We start from the raw sequence: 9001 nt of genomic DNA on the forward strand, positions 1-9001 counted from the left end.
AATAGGCTTATTTAAAAGAAAAAAATAAATGCCAAGTGCCCTTTTTTTTGCGCTAAGAACATATGCGTCACATTACAACACAAACAAAATGTTCAATACAAGTATACAATAACACAGTACAGTTACAAAACTACTCATCATGGTTGTAGATAGAAGTTGGGGTCACTGATACGAGGAGCTTACAACCCAAGTACTTTGAACCATTTTCCTTCTATACCCCAAAATACATACAGAGAAAGATAGCCATTAGTGCATGGACCAAATATAACTGCCCCAATATCACGTGCAAAGGATTCAGAAAAGAGATCTACAGGTTTCTTACTATGTTTCATGTAATTGTAATTGTAGCCATGTGGTAAGATATCTGCCTCTCACTGATAACGGTCTCAGGCACTTCAAAGAGACCACCCTATCTCCGTCTCTTTCTCCTTTCTCACATTTTTACCTTGTAGGGTTCATGTCTGAGAGATCAGCACCAGGTCTTATCACAGAAAACGAATCCCATTATTTACGATGGGATTTTGTGTGTGACAAAACTGTATAAGCATTCACCTACAGTATGTATTCACAAAGTAAGTCCTCAATGGGCTCTTATTAGAGTTTGTTTGCTAATGACATGTAGCCACTGATAAAGGTTTAATAAGACATTTCAGTAATTATTATTAGATGATCAATTGACCAGCGTTTTCATTCATTGTTGACTACTGAGCATATATAATTAATATATTAAACATAATTCAGTTTAACTCTAAATGTAAATTTTTTATGAGTTTTAATATGCTGAGCATCCTTTGCTTTCTGTAGCAGGTTTTAAGACACTTCCACAGCAGTGAAAGATCTTCATAACACTTTCCTGTTGGTGATAATTTGTTGTTGCAAACTGTAACAATAGATAATGTCCCCTTAGTAATATAAGAATACATTGTAGCTGCTGAGTTACAATGACTGAAGGATTGATTGAAACTGAAAGGCAGCCACTTAGTGAAACTTGGGAAGCAGGATCTTTGCTGATCAATCACAAGACAACAAACCGAATGGCAGCTTAGGTAATTAGTTTTCAACAAAGGTAATCAAAAATTGCATATTAAAAAAATAAATAAATAAAATAATAATTAAATGTGCACATGGACTGACTTTTTAACAGGCAAATTATCATATTTGGTAACAAATTCAAATGTTAATATTTTTGGGATGGCATACACATGATATTATAAATATATGCGGCATGTACAAATCCTGATAAGAGGTAAATCTGAAATAAATATAATTTAAGTTGATAAACATGTTCCACCTTTAACGAGTGACAATTGAAAAGGTAATTGTATGCAAATGAGGACAATAAATATGCTACATTTCCTTAAATAGTTACCCTATGGTAGATTTTGTATAAGAATTTCCTGATAGGATCATAGTTTCCTTTACTTGAAGACAGAACACAAATAAAAGATGTATTCCCAAATAAATACAAGAATTGTAAAGGCAGCCATAAATACTAATCCCTTCAGTTCAATCCGCAGCAACATATACTGAACTGCAATAAATTAAGATCGCTCTGGGTAATGTCTACCATGTTCACTATCATTATCACTGGTTTTAATAATACTAGAAAGATGTAAGAGTTTTGCAGTGAAGCTAATGGCAAAAAACAATCACAGGACATAAATAACATATATTGACACAAACAACCCATTGAAGAAATTTAGAGCAGATTTATGATGTGAGTTTAATATGCTGTTTAGTTTTGGAACTGTCTGATTGGTACCGTGGAGAGGCTGAGAAGGAGTTATGCCAGTATGTATATAAGAACTAGTTAGGGGCTCACTCAAACCTCAACAAAGAATATCAAAGCTGCAGTGACTGGTGCTAGGTTATAAAGCATTTTTTTTTGAAAATCACCAGTGCAGCCAAAAATGTTTTGAAATCATTATTTACCCAAAATTAAAAAAAAAAATAAGTGAATTATAATTCCTCAATAAAAACTAATAGAGAGTGAAGGAAAAAAAAACTTATTTTTTTAAATGTTCATGGTAAGTGGTGATACAGCAAGGCCAGACATAACGCTGTGCACCTAAAAATAGGTACAATTGTAGTTTCTCTGATCGTGCTGGATGGAGCTACTCCCAAGCAAGTTCAATCGAGCTTACCGCACATTTTCTTTATGTTTAATGGGTACAGCTGGTCTTACAGGACACACAAACAGTTAGTGAACCTGCTTAACAAAAGGTACAGTTGGAGGGTGCGCAAGGCGCTTATACTGTAGGCACAACAAATACATACATTTGGAAATCTGACATATGGTAAAAGACATGTTTCTAAATGCCCACTAGAGGTCACTGCTGCCCATCAATTACAACAATTTTGCTGAAAAATCAAAATAATTTGGAACAATTTAGCAAGTAAAGGTTATGTAGTAACTATTTGTAATAACAAATTCACGACCAGGTTACTAGTTGGTACAATATTTAAATTATACCAGTTTATGAGTTAAATCAATATTTGCAGCGCTGCAGGCTTAGACTAGCTGAATCTGTACACAGTTCCTCATAGGTGAACATCTGCAAACTGAAATATGCATTTACTGTTATGTCTGCTAGTCTATATTAATTGAATCACTGCTCCCGCCATCTCCTGACCAGTAGAAGTAGAAAGGGCACAACATTTGTCAATTAAAAATATGCATTGTACATATAATTTGATCAAACTAAAAGCATTTATTATACCGAATGAAACTACAAATCCCATGGTTTTCTAAATCAGGACAAAGATAAGTGTTCTCCCAAGTTTAACCCTTTCCTTCCGCCATCACAAATACCCTGTAAATGGCACCAATGTTTAATGGACACTATCACGCAATATCAAATAACGTATATATGACACACATCATGCTACTTTTCTGTCATCTGTTACAGTGTTTATTGTGGTTTTGCTTTTTTTCTGCTAGACAAACATTTTTTTTTAACAGAAAAATGATCAATTGGTTCCTTAAACTTGAAAATCTTTCCATCTAGGATAATCAATCACTGGTCAGTTGAAAACTCCATGTCAGCAGTGATGGTAAAAAAATGGACAATGTTAATCCTTCTTTCTGAGTCATCCCCTCGTGTCTGCAACTTCAAGTAAAACATGCCACCTCTCCAATCAGATACCTTTACTATGGGTTCATAACTCAGCTTGGTTAGAAAGATCAATGATAAACAAAATCGTGCACATTGGCATTGGAAACGTTCATTGTAGCCATTATGTGCCTAAAAGCCATAGGAAAATAATCAGTTGGGATACAGAAGAGGAATAAGGGAGATATTAACCTCTACGGACAGAAGTCAGTGACAATTGGACGGTTTGAGATCAATAAATTCAATTTTAGAGAAAAGGTGTAGATTTGTTACCAAGAAGGCTCAACTGAAGTCTATGTAACAACAGATGCTAAAAAGCAGTGAGATTCACAGAGAATCTGTGAGAATTGACACATCTGTCCTAGATTGCACATCAGACAGCACTTGAAGCAGAGATGCTAAAGGAATCCTTTCTTTGTACTCTGGCAGAGAGGAGCCTGTGCATCAACTTCTGAAAAGAGCCGCTTATATTTTCCATTTGCTACCTCTTCAAATGGCAAAAACCCCGGTGGTTACAATTCTTACAGTAGATGCTAAAGTATACAGCTCCTGAGCCCTGACAATCACTTGTGATAGAGGCAATTTGGAAAGAAATGATAAGCCCAGATGCCAAATCTAGAACATCATATTGTAACTCCTGGATTCAAAAGAGCTGTCGTCCTACAGCGAGTGCCCCCTCATCCCAACGCCCCTGTATGTTGTTCCCTAAATCTTTGCCCGCTGCTCCCTTACAACCACTCCCTAAATTAGTGGCAGTTCAAGACCACATACTCTGAATTAAGTTGTGACCCATCCAGCGTCAGACAAACATTAAATGATTTTAACTAGAAATGTTTAAATTGTGCCAGGTTTAACTGTACAAGATAAGTAAAGTTAAAGAAGACGTCAACAAAGCCTTAACACACAGCAAATACAACAGCAAATATTTGTCATATCACAAAGAACAACAATAATAAAACATTTTAAATTGAACAAATATGAATCCCTTAAGGTTTCAGCTGTTTATATTGACACAATGTAAAATATATGAGCACAAAGCTATGTTCCCCGTGACATAATTTCACCTCACTACTAAATATAAAATAAAAATAAAACAACGATTCATTTTCCCCCCATTTAAATCTTCTCTGCAAATCCAGGAATAGGGGTTATAATCAAAAAGGCGCATTTATATTATTTATTTGAGCATAAATGGTGAACATGTTGTTTTATCACAAAAAGGGCCAACATTTCCAGAATGCAGAACGAACAAATGAAAAATATAACTCACTGTATAAAACCTAAAAATACTTGCTGAAAATATAGACTGTGAAGGTTTCAGGAGTGTGCCCTTCTTCAGGGCTTTACAAGTGAGAGGTGGTCTTCGAATTAAACAACACGAATGTACCGTACGCATGGCCTTGTAATTTTCCTTACTTCATTTCAGTTAGAAATCATTTGTGCTTTTGTCAATTCTGCTATAATTATATTTTTAGAATGATACCATCATAACAAGATACTGTACCCACTTAAATAGGACGAGTGTGATTGGTTAACCCCCATGCAGTGAGCTACTACCCATCACCAATAGTGGGCAGTAGCAACCTACATACTAAACACTAGGCTAGGGTTTTATATCACAAACCTATCTGCAAAAGTCACCCAAGGGACATCGTAGCTCTGGCACCAGTGTTACCCTGTATATCCTAAAGGCACCAGCCAACAACTCATCTGGGGGGGGGGGGGGGGGGGGGCGAGGGGTTAGCATGTTTCAAGCTGCCTATGTAATTCTTGGATAATTCGTTTTTCTTTTTGTCTCTGCACACTGGATTTGTAATTTGTATTTCAGTCTTATTATTGCCACTCTTAAAGAATGATAATAAGAATAGTAACAATAAATTAAAAGGCATAAAAAAAGATTGTTTCAAACAAATGGAATAATGTAATACTGTGGCATTTTTTCCCCCTGTGGTACCAATGATTAGGTATTTAGTGCTTATGTATATTAAATCTACAGCCCCCAAAAAACCATCCCAGATCACTTGTATTATTTCCCCCCCAAAAAATGCATGGGGACGTTTAGCTCCGTATCAATGATGTACTGGGAACTTAAATAATATGACTATGCCACCAGTGGACTTAGACACACGGAGTATTCAGAACCCAGTACTGGTACTGTATGAGCAGGGCCAGTGCACAATATCCCTCTGCTCTTGGCATAGATCTGAGAAATGAATTACGGTCCTTCCCTCCTTTGGGCACATCTGGAAGGAGGAGGTACGGGCTGGGAGTGAATTGTACCCTTTGCATAATGTTTTCCACAACAGTGATCTGGCGACTCCCCCCTATCGCCCTATGGCAATCTGTAAAGTTAACCTTGATACTATCAGTGTGTTTACATTTGGAAGAAAAAAATCCATTTGCGCCTACAGAGTATTTTCTTTACGGTTGATGTTGTTTACCAGCTGCTAGAGATCCAAATACCTCCATTTGGATTATAAATGGTACAGAAAACATAATTCGCGTGAATCTTTTTGAACCTCTTATATGGGATCCAATAGCGTTTGGAATACACAGAAAGTTAAACAATAAATACCAACAGTAAAAAACAATAAAATAAAATCTGCTTATAGTGTCCCATTAGTCAGCGTAAACATATTGTTTTAACAATATTTAGGCAAATGGAATTAAAATTACATTTAAACCCACCCACTAAATAATGCAAGTTATATATAACAATTGTAACATTTCTAATTGCTCGCAATATTCGTGTGCTAACATACCTTTCACATAGGGGATATATCACACAGCTCTGCAAAGGTTTGAACGGATGTAATTATGGCAAAGAAAGAGGTGTTATGCGAGGAGAAAGCTTGAGATGACTTGGAGTTCGTTGGACTGAGAGGTGTGAAGGAATATGTGCCTGATATTAATGTCCAACAGCATGACATACACAGAGACTGATTACATTGCTTTGCTCCTGTGTTCTGGAAAGTCTGATTTCACAAACAGATGTTCAGTGTCTTACTAAACCTACCGTCTCCTAAGTGTCCCTTCCTTATCTCCTCTTAACTTTCCTACTTCTAGTTTTCTGTGTAGATTCATCTGTCTCCGAGTATGTGGCATACACACATCTCTGTATTCATATCTCCTTCTTGGTATGAGAGAGGGGGGGGGGGGGGTGTGTGTGTGTGTGTGTGTGTGTGTGTGTGTGTGTGTGTGTGTGTGTGTGTGTGTGTGTGTGTGTGTGTGTGTGTGTGTGTGTGTGTGTGTGTGTGTGTGTGTGTGTGTGTGTGTGTGTGTGTACACACAAATACATATACATGCACACACACATACAGCAAGTAAAATAAAACATGTTTAAGTTAAAGTAATTTATAGGTGATTCGATATTGTAGAATATTTGTTGGATTCATACTCACATTCACTAAATATCATTAATTACCTGAGATCCCTTATATAAAATTGTTTACTTTACTTTGCTTTAACTCTCCATTTTTTGTTTTCTCTGCAACCACTAGTTGGACGAAAATGATGTGCAACGAGGATCCTCTTGGAACGTTGTATTTCCATAAACTAATTTAAAAACTATTTCCAAGAGATTTTTTTTCCCACTCCCCACAAGGATAAACATTCAAGAAACGTTATTTCTATTGAGTTTCTGTTTCTTACAAAGATGTATATTCTGTAATGTTCCCTGGACCAATTCCTGATCTATGGGAAGCCCGTCCAAAAATGTTCAGCAGTGCTCAGAAGAGCCAAAAATACTGGCCCATTTCTATAAGGGCTTCTGCCAAGTTCAGCATAAATGTGGATGTTTGATCAATGGGTGAGGATTCCCACACTGTTCCAGCTAACGTGTTGTTAATGTCTGACCATATATTTTCCAAAAGTCCATAAACTGGAACTACAGGGCTGCACAGAATGCTAACTGAGGGCTTCCAACCTATCTGCACCAACGTTCTTGATGGAGCAGTTGGGTTGCAATGGAGTGAGGTGGGAGTATAAAGATTTAGCAACTCTTGTTTCTTCTCTAGCTTCATGGGGGATCTTGGATTGACTGACTGTTTCATGAGAACGTTTGCTGCAATCCTTCCTTCTTCTTTGACTTCCACTAATTGTTAAAACACAATTTACATGGCAATAGGCTGTAAACATGTGGCGTTGAAGGAGGTGGGAAGAGATTGGACAACAGCACATAAAGAACACAGAGAAGCAATAACACCCCATCAAGGAACCAGGTTATAAAAGCAAAGAAGAAAACACACCACTGAACAGAGGAAATTAAAACTCAATTGGATATTGAACAGATATTTGTTCACTAAGGAAAGTATATTGGCAGAAAATGAATGAAAATATAAAACCTGGAATACACAAGATGCAAAAAAAAAATGATTTTCCTTACCTCTATTTCGTTATGTTTTTCAAATATACACCCCAAGCACCCCACATGTGTTGAATATCTAGATTATCCGGAATTCGTTGGCAAAATATATACTTCCTTTCGACCTTTCCTGTTGTATGATTCATCAAAAGATCATACAATATGGAAAAGGGTCACTCCAGTTACAAAACAATCCCCGAGTCCTGGGAGAGACCTCAATTGCAACTCTGAATTCCAGAAATCCAGGTCCCAGGAATGTGGAGAGAGCCTTTCCTTCCAAATGTGGTTGTCATTAGTGGCAAATCGCTAGTGCCCCAGAGGAGAAAGTACATGCAGCCTTTAAACAAGAACCATCCACAAGACCCCCAGGCAGAAGACAGTCCTTCCTGAGACCTTCTCCACCATGAAATTGTCTACTTCGCTCCAAAAAGGCAATTCCTCATTGTAAAGGGCATATCCAGGGTTGTGAAGATGTGATACATGTGATGGTAAAGATGGAGAAGGTGTAGGCTCTCTCAACATCCTTATGCGGCGTCCTCCTTGGTCAGAAGAAAGGCTTGAGGTGGCATCTCCATATGCATCAGCGATTGCTTGAACTTTCCATCCATCCAAAAGCAAATAGGTGGTCGAAAAGGCATCCAAAATGCTGCTTTAATCGAGCTTCTAATTCCCTATGTTTTAGTGATCACTCTTTCTAGCCGTACAGTGGAATTAAACAAATCACTGAGATACAGAATAGTCTGAGAGAGCCTAATAGTCTGAGAGTCTGTGTTTTGGAAATAACCATAACCTGAATGCCACTAGAAGCAAGTCAACTAAAATTAACTACATAACTCAAGAGTTACCTTCTTAAAAACTGATCTGCAAAGTATCATTACACAATAACTTTTTATAAAGGGAAATGCAAACATCCCCAATACTTGCCTGTAATAAATGAAAAGGCAATTGTTTTTTTTTTTCAATGTTAATAGATCTTTAAAAAAAAATGTATATACAAATGAGCAAAAACAGCTTGTTTAAAATATTTATCCTAGAATATATATTAAATTACCCTTACCTTTTTTTCAGTATATATTAACTGGCAATGAGAAACCTATGGAGCATAAAAGAAAAGTCTATATCCTCAGAATTTCCTCCTGATCTCCCTCCTTCTAGTTTCAACTGTAATAGGTTCAAACCCCCGAGTCTTGTAATTGATTCAATGCTTATAGCCCATCCTTCCAAAACTAATCATCTGCTTTAAGTAAATAGCTGTCAGGAAATGAAACCCTCCTCTGGCGCCTTCACAATAAGAGTCCTGAGCGCTTTGGGTGCAGAAAGACCTGCCCATGCAATGTGTCACTAGCTTTTACACAGGCAGGTCCAGCTACAAACCCCAGACTACTCCAGCTATAGCCAGGCAATTATTTTGCTATATGTGGATTCTGAGAGCTTTACTAGAGGTTGCTGAGGAAAAGTTTCTCCTAAGCCTATATTCTTGATAAAGTATTAAAAAAAAAGAGGTTGAAGTCAGTCTGTTAGTTTT

At 37.1% G+C, this 9001-nt stretch overlaps 1 protein-coding gene across 4 annotated transcripts in view; it reads right to left on the minus strand.

Annotated features, from left to right (window-relative positions):
* PDGFRA (platelet derived growth factor receptor alpha) overlaps nucleotides 1-8704 on the minus strand; it is a 30305-nt gene extending 21601 nt beyond the window's left edge. Inside the window, exon 1 of one of the 4 annotated variants that reach the window (XM_075566517.1) lies at nucleotides 8534-8704. The gene's annotated coding sequence lies outside the window, so the exon portion shown is untranslated. Of the gene's footprint in view, nucleotides 1-5875; nucleotides 6069-6129; nucleotides 6243-7497; nucleotides 8441-8533 lie in introns of those variants that run through there. The other 3 variants (XM_075566527.1, XM_075566542.1, XM_075566536.1) reach the window with 3 other exon arrangements.
* Between the last annotated feature and the right edge of the window lie 297 nt (nucleotides 8705-9001).

The sequence above is a fragment of the Ascaphus truei genome, chromosome 1 (genome assembly GCF_040206685.1).
Source record: "Ascaphus truei isolate aAscTru1 chromosome 1, aAscTru1.hap1, whole genome shotgun sequence".
Classification (NCBI taxonomy): Eukaryota; Metazoa; Chordata; class Amphibia; order Anura; family Ascaphidae; genus Ascaphus; species Ascaphus truei.